Source organism: Oryctolagus cuniculus, chromosome 4 (assembly GCF_964237555.1).
Source record: "Oryctolagus cuniculus chromosome 4, mOryCun1.1, whole genome shotgun sequence".
Lineage (NCBI taxonomy): Eukaryota > Metazoa > Chordata > Mammalia > Lagomorpha > Leporidae > Oryctolagus > Oryctolagus cuniculus.
In genome coordinates, this window is record NC_091435.1 from 36,352,220 (window position 1) to 36,368,313 (window position 16,094).

At 39.9% G+C, this 16,094-nt stretch overlaps 1 protein-coding gene across 4 annotated transcripts in view; it reads right to left on the reverse strand.

Annotated features, from left to right (window-relative positions):
* The window catches only part of ROBO1 (roundabout guidance receptor 1), a 1,215,767-nt gene that overhangs the window by 252,852 nt on the left and 946,821 nt on the right, over positions 1-16,094 (reverse strand). The gene's annotated exons all lie outside the window — the stretch shown is intronic.

The following is a 16,094-nucleotide window of genomic DNA, read 5'->3' on the forward strand; positions in this document are numbered from 1 at the left end:
CTAACTCTGCCTTTTGAATAAATAAATAAATAAATCGTATATATATATATATATATATCCAAAAATGGTGCCTTTGTATGATTTTTAAAATAAGTTACATATTGTCCTCCTTTTGTAGATACCGGCAGAATCAGGGACCAAACACGTGAGGATAAAAGGATTTAAGAGAAGTTTCAAAGCACCTTTCTAGGAGAAATACCTAACTTTTATTGCTTCATTCACAGTTTTCAAATGTCTTTCAAACAGGCCCTTCATGCTTTTGTTTTCAGTCTCTCTCCCTCAGACCATATATACACATATGGATTCATGCAAGGACACTTTGAAAAGTTCCTGGAAAGTGCATACTGTAAGAAAACTAGGCACACATCTCAAAAGAGTTTTGCACCACCATAAACTTGCATGCCCATTGCTCTGTGTGTGTGTGTGGGGGGGGAGTGAGTGGGTTTCCTTTTAGGAGTGGCATACGGCATTGTTTTGGGTTGAACAAATAGAGTCTCATATATGGGCTAACACACTTTATTTCTGAGTATCTAAATTAAGACAATATCCTATTTTAAGAAAAAAGAAATAATATAACACAAAATTTTTAAAAATTGACTTTTGGGGGCAGCGTTGCAGCATAAGGGTAAAGTCGCCACCTACAACATTGGCATCCCATATGGGCACCGGTTAGTGTGCCAGCTGTTCCACTTCTGACCTAGCTCCCTGCTAATGACCAGGGAAAAGAAGCAGAATATGGCCCAAGCGCCTGGGTCCCTGCCATCCATATGGGAGACCTGGAAGAAGTTCCTGGCTCCTGACTTTGGCCTGGCTCAATCCTGGCTATTGCAGACATCTCAGGAGTGAACCAGCAGGTAAAAGATCCTCTATTTCTGTCTCTCCCTCTTTCTGTAACTCTGACTTTCAAATAAATAAATCTTTAACACCTCATTCTACGTCAACACAAAAGTCAAAGGAAGAAAACTAAAGCAAATACAAAGGCATCTCAAAAGATTGGTAGAAAATTGTAGTTAAAGGAAAAGTTTATTTTGGTGCAAAAAAAATTGAACTGCATGCATTTTTTTCATAATGTGGATTCTCCCTAAATTTTTGAAGATACCTCATATGGATAATTTTCCACCAAAATAAACATCTTTCAATTCTATTTTTTCCAGAAACATTTTAAGTATCCTTGTATGTGATACAGAATAAAACAAAAATCTCTCATGAATATTAGGGCAGTAAAAGCCCACCAGAAAGTCTCATTTGGAGGGGATCTATGAAAACAAAACAGTCCAGTGGCGAGGAAACTGCAAGGTAAGAAGACAGAGCAACGATGGAGGCACCTCAAGCAGGAAGGCTGCGTCACAGCCTGGGTACCATTCAGGACAGTGAATTGTACCCACATTTTCTCAGTGTAAACTGTTATGTCTGGGGCCAGTGCTGTGGCGCAGTGTGTTAAAGCCCCAGCCTGCAGTGCGGCATCCCATGTGGGTGCCAGTTAGAGTCCTGGCTGCTCCTCTTCCAATCCAGCTCACTATGGCTTGCGAAAGCAATAGAAGATGGCCCAATTCCTTGGGCCCCTGCACCCATGTGGGAGACTCAGAAGCAGCTCCTGGCTGGGATCAGCTCAGTTCTAGCCATTGCAGTCATTTGGGGAGTGAATCAGAGGATGGAAGACTTCTTTCTCGCTGGCTCTACCAATCTCTATAACTCTGTCTTTCAAATAAATAAAATAATTCTTTAAAAATATTTTTGTCCTGTTTTGTTTATTAATTTATACATTCTAATAAAGAACTCTCAAAAGATTCTGGAATATAAACTGAGTCCAGATATTTCTGCAAGTTGAAAGAAATTCTGAGTTTTGAGAAACACCTAACTGAAGGATAACAATGTGTGTTATTTTTACTCTTCAGTAGACATCTTTCAATTATTTCTTTAAAGTTTAACTTTGAATTATCCAATTTATTTTAATTTGAAAGGCAGAGGGCCCGGCGCTGTGGCTCACTTGGTTAATCATCCGCCTGCAGCACCGGGATCCCATATGGGTGCTGGGTTCTAGTCCCGGTTGCTCCTCTTCCTGTCCTCTATCTGTGTGGCCAGGGGGGCAGTGGAAGATGGCCCAAGCCCTTGGGCCCCTGCACCCACATGGGAAACCAGGAGGAAGCACCTGGCTCCTGGCTTCGGATTGGTGAGCACCAGTTGAGGCGGCCATTTGGGGGGTGAAACAACAGAAGGAAGACCTTTCTCTCTCTCTCTCTTTCTCTCTCTCTCTCTCTCTCTCTCACTGTCTGTAACTCTACCTGCCAAATAAATTAAAAAAAAATCTTTTTTGAAAGGCAGAGAGACAAAGACACAGATCAATAGACAGACAAAGAGAGTTCATCTATTTGCTGGTTCACACCCCCAAATACCTACAATAGCTGGGGCTGGGCCAGGCCAAAGCTACCAGCCACCAACTCAATCTAGGTCTCCCACACAGGTGGCAAGAACTTAACTACTTGAGCCATCACCTGCTGCCTTCCAGGGTTCACATTTGAAGGAAGCTGGAATCCAAAGCAGTGCCAGGAAGGAATCCTATTCTGCATGTTAACAGCTATGCCAAAAGCCTACCCCAAGTAATTTCAAACTTCAAAACACTTGTCCTTTAGTTTATGCATGGATATTAGCAGGAAAATGTAATTGTTGTCTATTCTATTAAAAATAATGTTTACCAAAGTTTTTAAGGCATCTGGGTAAATCATGGACTTCCTGAGTTCTTACTTTCTTCACCACAGGGTAGTCATGGAGTTCAAATATCATACTCCATGAAGAATACATAGCACAGTTCCTGGCTTACAGAGAGCATTCAGTAATTGCTAGCTGTTTCTTTCCTTTCTGACTACCTATAAAATACTGCCAATAATCCTCACAGATAAAGTTAAAAAATCAACTTTACAAAATGAACATCAGCATTATAAACCATTACTAACTAATGCTCACCAATGTAAAATACCAAAAATATAAAGAGTAAGTTAATAGGAATGTTTAAAATGAAACAAAAAGAAGCATAGGAAAGAAGTTTAGGCAGCTTCTCTGTTGAGATTTTGAATTCTTTAGTTTAATCCTCTTTTTTAATCCAAATAATTTATAGACTGTCAAACAACACATTGTTTTTCCTAGTATTTTCAGTAGTATAAAAACTACAGAAATTTAGTTATTTTTGAGTATAATACATTATAAGCTTAACAGGCAAACACTTATGGGCATTACACTAGTTTTCAATAAAGTTATGAATAATAATATTTTCATATATTATAAATTTAAGCAACACATTAAAAAATATGTATAGCTATTCCCAGAAATTTAAACCACACTATAATTTAGAATCAGTTCCTAGGAAATGAAACATAACTTCTAGTGTGTTCATTTTTAATGGTTCTATCAATCCCTAACACCATTTAAGGATCTCATTTAGGATTACAGGATATTTATAATTTAGCAAAGCAATTTAATATGTGTTAAGTAGAAGTACAAAGATGATTTGTAGGAAGAAGTACTTTAAACCTTTGAAACATATCTGACTCCAATTAAGTGAGAATCTTTATCAATGTAACAGATTTCTCTCTTTTGCATGGCAATATCATTTCTACTGCTTGAAATATGTTGCAACTGTTACTAAATATAATTCCAGTGGCAAAATTCTTTATCAGGAGAATAGCAATTCAGATAATAGTAAGAGCCCACCCATCAAAAAGTAGGAAAACATGTGGTCAGCGCTGAAATTCATTCCTATTGTAACTTTTATTACGATAGGAATGTTCAGTTCTTGGCCATCCCTATGCTATGCTCTATGATTTTTGTTTGATAAGGAGAGTACTGTAAATGAGACAAAGGAATTTAGCAGGGATCAAATCACAACAAATTTTGGATAATAGGCTAAAGAACTTAGATTTTGCTATGAAAATAATAAGGAAACCTTGAAAGATTTTAAGGAAGGAAATGATGAGGTTGGGGTCACATATCAAATAGATTTTTCTAATGGCAGTGTGGAAAACAGTTTCAAAGAGATGGAGAGCAGTTACACAATGACAAATGGTGGTGATGGAATGTGAGCTATCTAATCAATAGATCCTATTCATGGTGGCCCCTGAATGGGAGTAGGATAGCTGACAGGTTAACAGACAGGAAATAAGATGATAATAAAAATGATCTGGGTCAATTATGCTCATTAGATAAGAAAAAGGAATAGATTTGAAAAGATGACAAATCGAGCTTCAGACTTTTTTTAAGTGACTATCAGATGTCCAAGTCAAGGTGACAACAAACATTTGGCAAATATGTATTTTAGATATTACATGTTTATATATAGTATGTAGCATACATAATATACTACATTACACACTAACATATAGAGAGAGACACACACAGTATGTTTATGTGAGTATGAGATCACTATCATGTTTCATTCTATGTGTCATCTTGACTAGGTTAGGGTACCCAGACATCTGCTCAAATAGCAGTAATTTTTAGGAGTGTCTGACATTTAAATCAGTAGACTATGAGTCTTTCCATAAAAAAGGCGGACTTAATCCAATCAGCCAAAGGCCTTAAAAGAGAAAACTAAGGTTGCCCCGGGAAGACAGAATTCTGCTTCCAAATGGTCCAGGTTCTCAAACTGCAGCATGCACTCTCTTCTGGGGCTCCAGGCTGTGGGCCTGCTCTGCAGGTTTCAGACTTGCCTGTCTTGGCAATCATACAACAAAGTGAGCCAATTCCTTAAAATAAATCTCCCTCCTTTTCACAAGGATATGTACATGGATTTCTTTATAAACAATCATGGAAATGCATAGTATGAAAACCTTGCATGGCTCTCAAAAATTTTTTACACCTAAATAAATTTATCTTTCAATTCCCTTTTTCCCACAAACTTTTGAAATACCTTTGCATGTGTTGTAATGTGAGCACATGTGTGTGAAGAGAGAGACACATATAAACACAGCACCATACTTCTAAGAGTTCATGGAAATGGAATTAAAATTTTTTTTGGTAAAAAATTTTGAAATTAATATAAAGTTTTTCAAGGTATACATTTCCACAGATTTTTTGAAGACCCCTGGAATATCCCATTGCTTCTATTTCTCTGGCAAACTCTGACTAATATAACTAAGTAGGTAGAAAAATATTGTTATTTACATACACACACACACACACACCAAAATATGAAGGGGGGCTTTATCAATGTTGCAGGAGTATAGATGAATTTCAATTTCTTCTTTATTCATTTCTTCATTTTAAGTTTTTCCCTTGAAAAAGCACAAATGCATTTTACGTTTACAATCAGAATCAAACAATAAACTAGTTTTACTAACAATAAGAATTAGAAATTTATGTTCCAACTCCTACAGTTTGCCAAAACATTAAAAATTTCAAAAGACATTTGTTAAGTGGATAGGATGTTTGGTAGGGAACCAACATTTCTTTTTTAATATTCTGGTAGGATGGTATAACTTATCTTTTAAAAAAATTTAACTAGAAATGATGGTCAGCCAAATAACATTCAACATGGAGGTCCTACAAGAGAAATGTGGTTGGGATTGACCATCTAGCCATTGTCCATTGGCAAGAATGCCAATGACTTGGTCCTGGAGGCACATCAGATACCTGTTTTGAAAAAGATCTCCTTAGTTTCACTACTCTTGGTGCCATCACACATTTGAATCTGACCTTCATTGCCGGTTGCTTTCACATTCATCCAGCAGCACCCTCGAGGAAACCTGCCACTGTACTTCAGCCGTAAAAAGAAAGTTTGGTATTTGGCAGACAAAAGTGTTTGAATTAGCATTTTGGTTGAAGCACTAATAAGTTTTGATGAGTTTGATTCATGTGACTCTACTCTAAAAACAGATCTGTTCTTGAATGGCTAACAAACTAGGTTTCTACACCCGCGAAATCAGGGAGAACCTGAATGAGGAAGAATTCACCAAAGTCTGAGAAACACATGGGCAGACAATTGACCTTTGCAGGTGGAAGACTTCTAAGTCTAAGGCAGTGTGTGGGCTTTTCAGTAATATTAAATTATCATTACTCAAATGAAATGGTTCTTGAAAGTTATACAGTACAAGTAATCTCACAAAAGTGTGCTTTATGTAGAATCAGGTATCTTGAAACTTCTCTGCTCAGACACATGCAGTGTTACTACTGATACAAGTAACATTATTTCATGCTTATTTTAAAATTTATTTTTATTTATTTGAAAGGGTGAAAGAGAGACAGAGAGAGAAAGCAAGCAGAGAGAGAGCTTGAGAGAGAGACTAGTTCACTCCCTAAATGCACACAACAGCGGGAGCTGAGCCAGCTGGAATTAGAACTCAGCCTGTGTCTCCCACGCAGGTGGCAGGGGCTCACATACCTAAGTCATCACCTGCAGCTGCCTAGAGTGCACATTAGAGGGAAGCTGGAACAGAAGCAGGGTGTGTACTCGAACCCAGGCTTTCCAAAAAGAGATACAGACATCTTCACCTTTGAACTAAATGGCCCCTAAGCTTTAACTCTTTAACTTTTGAAACTACTTCACAGACAAGAATACAGTGAAGAAGAAAAGCCTACTTTAAATATTACTACATGGGAAAAAAAGTTGCCTTAAACAAACAAAGAATTGCAAAAGAAACCCAAAGTGTCACAACAATTTACTCACGAAACATAAAATGGTGAAAACTTTGTAGAATTCCTTTTTTCCTTTTTAAATACTATGGGAAATGAAACTAGGAAACTTCATCAAGATCAAAAATTATTTTTACATGTTGTTCTTATTATACTAAGAAGAGAAAACATTTAAAAGTTAAGCATAGTTAATTCCAAGGAAATATTCAGAAATAATACACTACCAGAGCTTTCCATTTTTTTTTAAGCTTCAAGAATAACAAATTACATTCTGAAAGGAAGATCTATTTCCTAAGTAATCTACATAATGGTTGTAATTCCTCTATGGTTTTGAACATAAAAAATTGGTTTTGAACAGGAAATCTGGGTTGCTGTTTCTAAGACTGATTATAAATTTTCATAAGAAACACAAAAACTTGAACTAAACTTTGGAAATATATTTAACCTACAGTAAATATCATACCCTAGCAAAAAAAATAGAGTTTAAAAAATTCAGGGGAAAAGGCCAAGAACAAGGACATAAACAAAGTGAATAAACATGTCACCAGAAGAATATAGAAGCGATCTGAAGCCGATTAACTTTCCTATGCTTATTACAAGAATGTCATCTTGGGAGATAAAATATAGTACCATAAATTTAAAGGTCACTGAATTTTTCAAGGTAACCCAAACATTGTAAGGACATACAATTAATTCTCCAGTTAGTGTATAACCAATAACTGTAGGAGTTTCAGCTATTTTAAATACAGTCTATATCTACTTTTGTGTCCTGATATTACATACAGTCCAACTTGATAAAAATAAATCATATTCTCTGATCTCCTTTAATATATTTTATGTATAGTGCACACTGAAGGAAAGATCTTTTTGCTAACTATATTTCATACAATTAATGAATAATCTTCATTTGATAAAAATACATTCTATATTCAATATAATCTAAAAGGATAGACATATGAAAATTATCTCCCTTGCTTTTTCTAAATATAAAAAGCCCTTCCAAAGATAATTTTTAATATTGGAAAAAATTCATTTCAAACTATGCTACTGAATTTTTCCAAAACTATATGACAGTATCTAAAAAGGCTAATTATACTGAACAAGTCTGTGTTTTTTATTGACATGCATATCCAAAAGAACCACCAATTGTGGGTGGGAGTTTGGCCCAGTGATTAAGACATCCATGTTTCATATCAGAGCAAGGGTTCTATACCTGGCTCCAACTCTGTCTCCAGTTTCCTGCTAATGCAGACTGGGAGGCAGTGGTGATGGCTCAAAAAACTGAATTCTTACTCCACAGGTGAAAGACCTAGACCAAGTTCTCAGCTCTTGACTTCAGTAGGCAGTAGCCCAAGGCCATTGCAGGCATTTGGGGAGTGAATCAGGAGATGGGAGATCTCTCTCTTGCTCTCTCCCCGCTCCTCTGAAATTAATAAATAAATTGCTTAAAAATCACAAGTTAGAGCCCTGATGATAAATAATATTTATAACATTTATTCATCTACTAGCCACTCTTTTAGAAACTGTTTCTCAAGATTCTAAATAGGTCATATAATCATCAAGCAACAAACTTGTGGAAATAATTGAAGGTGATTAAAGGTGCTACATACTGAGAATGTGTACATAGAAAAGACTGCAGTTTCATAGGCAAGATTCACTTTTCATCTATTGAACATGAGCCACATATTGTATGATGCAATATGTCTTGCAATTGTAGTAGGTTAATCAGCAGATATTAAAAATCTTGTAATTTTGAAAAGTTACATTTTTATGCTCTGGATTATTAACCATAAGGATTAATTAAAGAGTTAGCACTCACTGGATGCCAATTATGTGAGTGCTGCTATGAAGTTTGCCCTGTTCTCAACAGCCCCAAGGAAATGACATCTGAATGTTCCAATTTTAGGTAAGAGAAAACAGACTTGAAGAGGTTAAGGCAGTGATTCTCAAGGTGTTGTTCCCAGACCAGCAAAGGCAGCATCATATGGGAACAGTTTAGAAAGGCAAACTCTTGGACCCCACCCGAGACCTGCTGGATCAGAAACTCAGGGTGTGTGGCCAGCAATCTGTGCTTTATCAAGACTTGCAGGTGATGGTGATGCATGATAAAATTTAGAACCCCAGGGTTGAGGTGACTGGCCTATGGCTGCACATCAAATAATTGATGAAAGTAGAGGAAAACACAGGTTGGCCTCCCTCTTTGATAGCCCAAGACTTAAGCCAGTACCTTTATATGAAGTTATGGCCTTCAGTTAAAAGCCACTCTTTTTGTTTCAAATCTGTATTTCTTTCTAAACTTGATGATTTTTGGTACAGAGAATGTGCTGAACATAACAGAAACTTTGATGTTAGAAAATCTTATAATGCCTCAAGGTCATCATTCTGATGAATGTTCAACTGTCATGTAGAACACAGGAAATACTCCTGACATATTGTCAGACTTGAGATTGAAATATAAGATGCCTCCACCTCCCAGCTGTTGATGTGGCCACACTGACTCTCCACCCCACCTTCCTCAGGCTACAAACAGATCTTCCACCTTAAGCAGGGAGGAGCAAGGGTTTAAAACTGGTGCTCTGATAAGAAGGTAGTTATTTAAAGTTGGCAAGCAAGCAGAATTGGGAATATTCATCTCTTACGGGCCACACCAGGGGAAATCAGAAACAAACCTAACAGGCCCCAGACCTCTAAATCAGCTCTCATCCATGTCATTCATCACTCTGATCCCTCCTTCCCCAGGACCAAAAGCCGACTGCTGCTGATGAACTATGCTATCACCTAAGCTGTTGTCACTGACCGGCCCTAACAATGTGACTAATTGGTGCCAGCCAGTGTCTCGGCAGCTGCAAATTCTTACAATGTAAAAAGCTGGAATGAGAGGTGAGTGTCCAAAGCACTTTGTTTGAAGTAATAGACACACGCATGTGTGTCAGGATTTCTACAACTTAATCAGAAATGAAAGAAGTGTCAAAGATTGACGATCATTACCTCCAGACATATTCTGGGAACTGCTTTGAAAATCCCAAACTTCTTATTCCCTCAACTTGCAAAAACAAATCCTTCATGCTACAACTCTCCATTGAACTTGTGTTCTATGATATGCAGGATTCTGGGTGGATCACAAGAAGGCAGGGAGACCAGAAAGAGACTCCAAAGTAGCACAAGAGGAAGGGGTGGGTAGCAGTATGTCAGGGTGGTCATAGCACAGATGGAAAGACCTACAGTGAGAGTTGGGCAACAGAGCTCTGAAAATGGATTAAGTACAAGAAAAGCGAGTTTGGGGTGGCCACTGTGGCAACGTGGGTTAAGCCACTGCCTGCAGTGCCGGCATTCCATATGGGCACTGGTTCGAGTCCTGGGTACTTCACTTCCAATCCAGCTCCCTGATAATGCGCCTGGGAAAGCAGTGGAAGATGACCCAACTCCTTGGGCCCCTGTACCCACATAGGAGACCTGGAAGGAGCTCCTAGCCCCTGTCTTCGAAATGGCCCCACTCCTGTTGTGGCCATTTGGGGAGTGAAACAGGGCAGATGGAAGACCTCTCTCTCTCTCTCTCTCTCTCCCCCCCCTTAACTCTGCTTCTCCTGTAACTCCGCCTTTCAAGTGAATAAATAAGTCTTTTAAAAGAGATAGAGAGAGAGAGAGAAAGAGAGAGAAAGGGAGAGAGAGAGTTTGAACTTTAGGTTTTGGAGAAAGTCTAGTTTTCTATAATGATGAGATCTATGACAAGACCAAGGGAATGTGAGGAAGAGATTCTTATCCATCAGCAGGTCAGAGAACGGAAAGACCCTTTTCGCTTTCTCTTCTCCCTCTTCCCAATGTTTAAATCTCTAAGGATGACGACAGACATTAGAATGGAAAATGACATACAAGGTGCTGAAGTTGTTATTGCATGAGGAAGAGAAACTGGGTTTTTTCAGTGTATCATACCAATGAGGAGGGGTATTAGGAGGTAAAGTTGGCTTAAATGAACTTCAAAGAAACAGAGACTTTTGAAAAAAAGGAGGCAATACTTTTACTACCTGGTGAAGTTTTTGAGTGGAAAAACATTTGGGGAGAATTGCTACTTCAAAAAACAGTCCCTACATTTTCTAGCATCACTGATGTTACAAATTTTCTTGGGATCTGCAGAGGCCACTTCAGAGTAGTTGGGTTCAGTACCTAACTGCAGCTTCCTGCTAATGCACATCTTTGGAAGTAACAGTGATGGTGCAAATGACTGGGTTCCTGCCACCCACACAGGAGACTGGATTGCATTGCAGGCTCCTGACCTGGCCATTGTGGGTATAGGGGGAATGAACCAGCACATGAGAGACCTCATTCTCTCTCTCTCTCTCTTTCTCTCTCTCCTTCTCTCCCCTTTTCTCCTTCTCTCCCACACCACAACTCCCCACTCCCCAACCCTCTGTCTCTTACTTGCTCAGTCTCTCTGCCTCTTTTTTTTTTTTTTTTTTTTTTTTGACAGGCAGAGTGGACAGTGAGAGAGAGAGAGACAGAGAGAAAGGTCTTCCTTTGCCGTTGGTTCACCCTCCAATGGCCGCCGCGGCCGGCGCGCTGCGGCCGGCGCACCGCGCTGATCCGATGGCAGGAGCCAGGAGCCAGGTGCTTTTCCTGGTCTCCCATGGGGTGCAGGGCCCAAGCACCTGGGCCATCCTCCACTGCACTCCCTGGCCACCGCAGAGGGCTGGCCTGGAAGAGGGGCAACCGGGACAGAATCCGGCGCCCCGACCGGGACTAGAACCCGGTGTGCCGGCGCCGCAAGGCGGAGGATTAGCCTAGTGAGCCGCAGCACCGGCCTCTGCCTCTTAATAATAAATAGTCTCTCTGCCTCTCAAAAATAAATAATTTTTTTCTTGATTCAGAGGAAACATTCCCTTTTTTCTTCTAAATGAACTTTACCAGGAAACTAAGGGAGATGAATAAAACAATAACAATAAAAGCATAAAAATGAATGAGCTTAAAAAAAGAGATTCCTCAGTGTAAGTAACTAGCCTAACCACAGATCGAGATGGCTGGAATGAGTACTGGGCAACCAGCCCTGACTTATCTGCCTTGCCCAGATCCCATGTGATTTGCATGCCAAATGGACTGACTTCACCTCAAGCAGAGGTACAATTTTAGCCCATACCAGACCCTTCCAGAATACCCGATGTGTTCTCTTTGGCTGTCCTGTATTACTTACAACTTCCCTCACTCCAGCAAATGCTTCCCACGCCTGGAGAAGGCACTTTACCTCCTTGCTCCAGACTCCTGCTCTAGCTATGAAGCTCTGCTAGGAAGTTTTTCTCAGGCATCGTGGGTGATTGCGTAAGAGCTGCGGATACCAAATAACTTGCTTAGACCTCATTTTCACATGCATATGGTCCTTAGTCTCAATAAGGAGTCTAGGTTTCTTGTTCTTCACTTGCTCACTGAATATACCCATTCTTCTACTCCACTATCATATTTCCTGTAGATATCTTTTGCCTGAAACTCTCCTAAGTTCCTTCTCAAATTTCTGCTTTTGGACATTCCATGACCATATGGGTTAAATGCATCAACTCAAATTCCATATCTTCTCACTCAGAAACTCTCTTCTTCTTTGCATCTCCCTTATCTTGAAAAGATAGCACCAACCTTCCTCAAGGCTTCCAAGGCTAGGGAGTGTCATAATCAGGACCACATTTACTCCAACTCTTCATTCAACCATCCTAAAAATGACATCATTGCCTGCTTTCATTTCTACCACTACATTCCTAGCTTTTGATTCCTCTTCTGAACAGCAGCCTTTCAACTTGTCCTGCTTACAATACATCTCACAGACTGGGCCAGACTTTAATTTTGTAACACATGACTTTTAGTCTATTGCTTCTTGAGTTCTAAAAAATTCAGTGAGTCCTATTATAAAGTTCTAACTTAGCTTGGTTATACAAAGTCTCCCCCCACCCCCTTTTTTTTTACATATTAGCCTGAATCCTAGGTTGCTGCTATATCCTGAAAATAGCAAATGTCTTTGTTCTTATGTTACATTGTCCATAACACAAAAAATAATACCTGTCTCTAACTCTTCCTTCAGGATATACTTCAAAAGCTACTTCTTCAAGGGAACTTTCTTTGATCTTCTTTTCTCACTATTAGAAACAACTGCAATTCCCTTTGTGTATTCAGACATCTTGTTCACAGCACTCTTAAGTACCATATATCTAGTGGAAGTATATCGATTTTATTTCTCAACTAGATTGTGATTTTCTTGAACATACTAGGATATTTAACACAAACTGCTTGAACAAGTAAAATGGGAGAACAGGGAAAGGTTGCCTATGGCTTACATTTATTTAGATTTATAGCCCAACTGTGATAAACAGACTAGCTCACCAAAAATGTTCATGTCCTAATCCCAAGAACTAAAGGATATGCTATCCTGAAAGTCCAAAGTAATTCTGCCTATAAAACTAGGTTACTAAATGTAAAAAATAGGCTTAGCATATGTGATTATCCAGATAGGTCATGGCTAATAACACTGTTCCCCAAAGAGCAGAAAACTCTCTGGCATCAGAAATGCAGAAAAAGGAGAAGTCAGAGAGTCTCTAAATGTGATAGCTAATCCACCCACCTGTGCCATCTGGAAAGCAAGAAACAGAATACAAGCCAATCTAGGAGCAATGGCCAGCCCATGAATGATAGGAAAAAAAACGGGAACCTCATTCCTACTACCACAAACACTGGGAACTGATATCGCCAACAACCTGAATGAGCCTGGAATTAGATTCTTCTCTATAGCTTCCAAGCAAGGAACATAGACTTAACAACACCATGATGCAAGTCTTACAAGAATCCAAGCAAAGGACCCAACTGCGCCCACTCAGACTTCTGACCTGCATGAATTGTAAGATGGTAAGGTTATATTGTCTTAAATTGCTAAACCCATGGTAATCTAGAATACCAGTTTCTATTGGCAGCAACAGAAAATGAATATATCAGGACTGACATTGTGACTCAGTAGGTTGAGCTGCCCCTTGCAGCGTTGGCATCCTATACGAGCACCAGTTTGGGTCCCAACTGCTCTGCTTCCAATACAGCTCCCTGCTAATGTGCTTGGGAAAGCAGCAGAAGATGGCCCAAGTACTTGGAATCCCCGCACCCACAAGGGAGACCTGGATGGAGTTTCTGGCTCCTAGCTTTGGCTTCAGCTTTGGTTTGGCCCAGACCTAGCAGCTGAGGTCATTTGAGGAGTGAACCAGCAGACAGAAGGTCTCTCTCTCTCTCTCTCTCTCTCTCTCTCTCTCTCTGGAACTGCCTTTCAAATAAACCAATAAATCTTTAAAAAAAAATAAGAAAACTAATAAGCAAATTTAAGGCAGTAATTTCTCTGAATGATTTTTTTAAAAAAAATCACACAAAGAAAATCTAAGTAAATTTAAATTAGTAAGGAAGGGGCTGGCACTGTGGCACAGTGGGTTAAGGCCCTGGCCTGAAGTGCTGGCATCCCATATGGGCACAAGTTATAGTCCCGGCTGCTCCTTTTTTTTTTTTTTTTTTTTTTTGACAGGCAGAGTGGACAGTGAGAGAAAACGACAGAGAGAAAGATCTTCCTTTGCCATTGGTTCACCCTCCAATGGCCACCGCGGCTGGCACGCTGCAATTGCGCACCGCACTGATCCGAAGCTGGGAGCCAGGTGCTTCTTCTGGTCTCCCATGGGATGCAGGGCCCAAGGACTTGGGCCATCCTCCACTGCACTACTGGGCCACAGCAGAGAGCTGACCTGGAAGAAGGGCAACCGGGACAGAGTCCGGCACCCCAACTGGGACTAGAACCCAGTGTGCTGGCGCCGCAGGCGGAGGATTAGCCTATTGAGCCACAGCGTCAGCCCCGGCTGCTCCTCTTCTGATCCAGCTCTCTGCTATGGCCTGGGAAAGCAGTAGAAGATGGCCCAAGTCCTTGGGCCCCTGCACCCGTGTGGGAGACTCCGAGGAAGCTCCTGGCTCTTGCCTTCTGGCTTCGGATCAGCGCAGCTCCAGCCATTGCGGCCACCTGGAGAGTGAACCAGCAGACGGAAGACCTCTCTCTCTGTCACTACCTCCCTCTGTAACTCTGTCTTCCAAATAAATACAATACATCTTCAAAATTAGTAAGGAAAAAATGGTTAAAATACATGGTCCCAGTTTCTTGCCTATTCTGAATATGCTTAAAAAGACATAAATCTCTCAGCAATTACCAGGAGTAGTGCTTGGACAAATGGTGTTTCTATCAGGATCTGCAAGGTGTCATTTACTCCGGCTAATTCTGATTCACCCCTCCCTGGAGTCCCCCTCCACACTTCCTCTCATCCAGCTCCTTGAGAGACACTGACTGACAAATGTCAAGGACCAGCGTAGCACTCTAAAGACATTATGTAATGAAGCTTACGTTAATGCTGTCCCTATGAGATCCAGCTTTCAGAATAAATAACTGGCCTTGTCGACAACATGTTAATGTCAATAAGCAACCATAATGACTATGGAAAGTACTTACTGAGAGCTTATTCTGAGTCAAGCAACATTCTGAATAGCATCCCTCATTTAATTCTTTCAACAAAGCTATTGGATAGCCTCTATAAGTCTCTACTTTTCAAATGAGACAACAGGTAAAATGTTTAACACCTGGTACATAGTACAACCTATGATCAATCTAGAGATATAACCATCTCATTATCTGTTTGGAGCTATAAGGGTATTCAACATCCACTTCGACCCTTTTCATATTTTATATAGCCACACTTCGATTTTTTTACATCAAACTTTCAGATTTTTTAGACTTAGTTCCAGAAGTATTAGGCAATCAGGAAATACGCAAACTATGTGTAAGGAAAGAGTGTGAACACAGAAGCCAAGCTAGTAGTAAGCCAAAAAGGGAGACTACCAAAGAGATATTTCTAATTGTAGCCTGGTGTCCTTCACTAGTGGGCAATTTTAGTAGTGGGGAGTATGGATAGAGTTGGGGGCAGGTAATCTCCCTACCAGTGAGCCAACAGTTCCTCCCAGTCACTGTAGGAATAAGGCCAAAAATTACACTTGTTTTATGATTTCTTCATTTCAGGGGATTCTCTGAATCTGAAATTTCATATGCTTGGTTTCAGTCCACCATGTTCTTTCTGTTAAACTTCAGCTGCTTTCAGTTAGTAGGCTAGGGAAATATTCCAAAATATACCCAACAAATGCAGTCACCGTTGCATCGCATGCTATTTCTGGTCCAACTATCAAGAGTTGAAAGAATGAAGTTTGGGAGGGTCTTTCCACAGTCAAGATCGTTTTTGGCAAATGTCAGATAGCCAAATGTCTCATCTGGGACAGTATGGAAGAATTCATGGTACAATGAGAATGAAATCAGTTTTTATGTTATGCAATTAAAATCTGTTAGTACAGCAACCTGATGCCTCTACAATGCTAACAGAATACTGCCACCCTAACAGGACAAGATCCTTCAGATACTTGGTTTCCTGCATTGTATGTTAACA